Source organism: Mandrillus leucophaeus, unplaced genomic scaffold (genome assembly GCF_000951045.1).
Source record: "Mandrillus leucophaeus isolate KB7577 unplaced genomic scaffold, Mleu.le_1.0 Scaffold163, whole genome shotgun sequence".
Taxonomy (NCBI): Eukaryota; Metazoa; Chordata; class Mammalia; order Primates; family Cercopithecidae; genus Mandrillus; species Mandrillus leucophaeus.
Window position 1 is genome coordinate 2,588,220 of NW_012101621.1, and position 4,801 is coordinate 2,593,020.

Consider the following 4,801-nt stretch of genomic DNA (forward strand, 5'->3'; position numbering starts at 1 on the left):
TTATGACATGACTGCAAACCCTAGATTGTGATGACAAATGCTAGGTCCGATTTCTTCATAATCCTTTTCGGGGTAGCATACTTGATAGAACTCAAGCACAGAAGCCAGCATTGATCCTCCAAACCAAGTTGCGTATTGCTCTCTGTGGTGTGTAATGACTTGTACATCAATAGCTTCTGGCTTCAATCTACTGCTACTTAATTCCTCACTTAAGGTCAGCCTGACATCTACAGTTCTTTTCATATCTCATTGCAAGTGATGTCCAAAGTCCCTGAACAGAGTTGAACCTCCCTAGACAAGAATATTCTTGTTGAGAGGATGTCTGACATCAATAGGACAATCCTGAATTACTTCATCTGCAACATCTGAAATGGGATGTATAAAGTCTGGACTAGCAAACTCTGGATGAGAAAAGATTTCAGGTCCCAATAATCTCTCATATCCAATATCAATGGAAAATTATTTATTTGATGTGGCATTGATTCTTATATACTGTTTAAATCCACTGTGACCCATCTGCACCTTTTTAATTTTTTTAAAATTATTTTTAAAATCTGAGCTAACATAACTATAGTGCTCCTTTACTGCCTTAGCAGTTTCCAGGGATTGCTCTGGAGGGATTCCTACTTCTTGGTCTCTCAGTAGTTGCTGAATAAAATATGTTATAGCTCATCCTGCAATTGGAATGTGTTTAATACAGCTGCCAATCACATACCCTTCAGGTGCAGAAATGCCATGAGTGACACCGTTTCTACTTGTCTACATCTATTCTCCTATTTGTCTTGTGGTCCAGGATGTAGCTACGCAAGAACAACCTGCACAGCAATGTACAAACCTGAACATTGAAGGACTCAAACACTATTTCAGGAGTATATTCCCTGCTTTCTGGAGTATTCAGTGGAGGTCCAGTCAAAAGAAAACAATAGTCTTCAGGTCCTGCCCTTAAATATTTAAAGACCACTTGCTCTATCAAGCTTTCCATCAAGTTCCAATCTTCAACTAGACCATGATGGATGGGCTTTTTGTTGTATACGTAGGTTTTCCAATGCTTCATCACCAGTAAAGATGTCTAGGTCATCAGCATGTTTCATCATCCTCCTTTTGAACTTGACCACCCACTTTTGCTGAGTTATTGATGGCAGTACAGGAAGGGATGGTAAATGGAGATTCTTTATTTTGGACATATCCTGGTTTTGTATACCCGGTGCCACAGTCTGCTACATAGGCTATCAGCTGTCAGGCCACCTTTCCTCCTGTTACTCTGCTGCTGCTGCTGCAGCCACTGCCACTTGCTCCATGCTGGTAGGGGCCGGAAATTGGCAGTGGGAGATGGGGCATCCGACCATCCACAACGGAGCTGCCTTCTCTGTGGGAGTGGGTGGGATGGGGATCTGGGAAGGCAAAGCAATAGCAAGAAAGCAGCAGGCTCGGTCAGCACTATCCACCACCTAGCACTATCCACTACCCAGGCAAGCAGGCCATACCTCCCCTGTCCCGCTATGGCCTCCTCATCCTCTCCCTTCCCTCCTCCTCACTCCTGCTCCCACCCTATAACTTGGACCCCTCATGCTGCTTTTCCCCAGATAGCCAAGATGCCCAGGCGCCCTAAATACTTTTGAAATGGTTAGAGTATGCATCAGTCATTTTTACCTAGTGTGACTCAGTTTAATCAGTTCCTTAGAAATGCTACTTGAGATCGGCCAGTAAGATGGAAGTCTTTTTAGTATGAATGAAAGGAAGAAGGGAAGGAAAAGAAAAGAACCGGGGAAGGGAGGGGGTTTCACTTGAAGTAGGTTTCAGAAAGGAAATTGTAAATTTTATGGGACCAGGTTTGTATGTGGCAACCAGAATGTGTGTGAGGAGGTATTTTATGAAGTGGGATATGAATAGGTGCAGGTTTATATATCTTTTTAAAAGTTGTTCACACCTTGGTCTACTTTCATGTTGAAGCTAGCTGAGTCCCTGCTGGCAGCTCTGTTCCACAAAAGTCATGCTGTAGTCTACAAAAATATGTTTATTGGTGAAATTTGTAATGATACATATACGCCTAAAAGAGTAGTTAGGTCTTATGGATTAAACTTACATATGAACCCAAGATCTCACAGCCTTAACAGCATCTCATTTCCACTGACAAGAATAATAAGGTTTTCCAGCTCAGGTGCTATACAAAACACATGTCCCTTAACTCTGGTTTCTGTCTAACATTATTTTATTTATGTCACAATTGGCAATTTAAACAAAAGTAGCTGCTCCAACCTTAATAAATTATTGTAGGTCTATGAGTTGAGACTTCTGGTTCCTAAATGGTGACATAGAAGCAAACTGGGGCTGGGCATGGTGGCTTACACCTGTAATCCCAGCACTTTGGGAGGCCGAGGCTGGTGGATCACAAGGTCAGGAGTTCGAGACCAGCCTGGCCAACATGGTAAAACCCCATCTCTACTAAAATACAAAAATTTGCTGGGTGTGGTGGTGGGTGCCTGTAATCCCAGCTACTCAGGAGGCTGAGGCAAGAGAATTGTGTGAACCTGGAAGGTAGAGGTTGCAGTGAGCCAGTGAGCCAAGATCATGCCATTGCACTCCGGCCTAGGTGACAGGGCAAGACTGAGTCTCAACCACAAAAAAAAAAAAAAAAAAAAAAAAAGAAAAAAGAAGGAAAAAAAGAAAGAAACAAGCTGCCTTCATTCCTTCCTATAAAAAACCAAAACTCAAACATGAGATGAAACTGTTCCCAGGGTCACAGAGAAATGAAAAATTTTGAGCTGATGGTAAAAGAATTGGACTTACATACCTGCAATGCCCCTCCCCATAATCTGCCTGGCACCAAGTACACAAAAATTTTCCCTTGGCTCAAAATATTTACAATGAAAAAGGTGAGATTGAGGTGGACAACCTGCTTCCCCACCATCTTGGGTTCCCTGGCGGGAGACCTGGTCCATAAGAAACATCAGGAGCGCCTGAAAGGATAAATATTCCTTAGGACAGCCAGAGACAAAGACAGGAGGTGGGACTACCATCCCCATCCCTGGAAACTGTGCTCCGTAACTGGGCCAAATCAGAGTGGCTGTTCAGCAGCACTGTGCTGAGGTTTGTTCCACACCCACTGGGTATGTGCCCTTAATCAGCCTTCCCACATTACTGAGATATATCCTTTAAGACTTTTTCAATTCAGAATAAGCGGCATTCTGATTGTTCACTAGAACTGAGGCAAACCTGGACTTAAGATGTGATTTAGTACTGAAAAGGACACAGTGGCCTAGTGGGAAAAAAAAGCAAGAAAATCAACAGGTAAATTATAAACAATCTCTAAACAAACATATCCAATGAAACCAAAACAAGCCAGACAGAGAAGACTAGAACAAACAACTAATCCTTCAATGCAAAAACGTAGACGTACATCCACAAGAAACTACAGTAATCAGGGAACATGACTCCTTAAACTCACAAAACAAGGAACCAGTGACTAACCCTAATAAGATGGCAATATGTGAGCTCTCTGGCTAAGAATTCAAAATAACAGCTTTAAAGAAACTCAGTGAGGTCCAATACAGAAAAGGACCTCAGAAACTTACCAGAGAAATTTAACAAAGAGATTAAAATAATAATAAAAAAACCAAATATTAAAACTGAGAGTTTTTTTTAAAGTGGAAAATTCATTAGAGACTCTCAGCAGCAGAATGGATCAATCAGAGGAAAGAATCAGTGACCTTTAAGAAAGGTTATTTGCAAAAACATAGAGGAGAAAAAGGAGCAAAATGAAAAGGAATAAAGATCACGCACAATATATAGAAAGTTAGTTCAAAAGACCAAATCTTAGAATTATTGTTGTTCAAGAGGGAGTTGAGCAAGGGCAAAGGGTAGAAAGCTTGTTCAAAGAACTAATAACAGAAAACATTCCAAAACTTGAGAAAGAGATAAATATCCAGGTACGGCAAGGTCAGAGAACACCATGTTACATACAGTGAGTTCTAAATTTCTCTTCAAAGAATCAGTATGTCAGTATGTTCAGGTCTTCGTTCTCCATTTTAAAGTTTAACTTCCACATTCTCCTTGTCTCCTTGCCTCTAGTTTCAGTAAACAACCTTTTCCACCAGTTCTAATCAGTGGTTCACATCTATTCCCCTGGTCACCTGCTCTGTCCTGAGTAACCCCTGGTCACCTGCTCTGACCTGAATCACCCCTGATCACCTGCTTGATCTGAGTCACCTTTAGTCACCTGTTCCTAACCCTCCTTCCCGCCAAACTACTCACCCTGCCACCCTGGCTTGCACCCCTGCTCTTTAAAACAGTCAATCAGAATTAGCTTAGACTGTGTGGTCCAACCCTATCCAATAGGGAAACGACACAGCAGTAGTGGCTACCTGTGTCAGGGATAAGAACCCCTTCCCCTCCCTTGTTAAAGTGTGCTCTCACCATTGCTCCATCCATGAGATGCCCCCTTCTATAGAAGTAAAATTGCCTTGCTGAGAAAATTTATGTTGGAGTGTTATTTCTTTTGTGGCACTGAAAATTTATTTCCAACAACCAAACAGATTTGAATTAAATAAGATTACCCCAAGGCATATAATAATCAAACTCTCAAAGGTCAAGGACAAAAAGAGGATCCTAAAAGCATCAAGAGAAAAGACGCAAATAACATATAAAAGAGCTCTAATTCATCTAGTGACAAAGTTCTCCACAGAAACTGTATAGGCCATGAGGGAAAAGGACAACATTTTCTTTCTTTTTTTTTTTTTTGAGACAGAGTCTCGCTCTGTCACTCAGGCTGGAGCGCAGTGGCCAGATCTCAGCTCACTGCAAG

At 41.7% G+C, this 4,801-nt stretch overlaps 1 pseudogene; it reads right to left on the bottom strand.

Moving 5' to 3' along the window:
• Positions 1-1,239, bottom strand: LOC105536767 (annotated as a pseudogene).
• Positions 1,240-4,801: the final 3,562 nt, after the last annotated feature.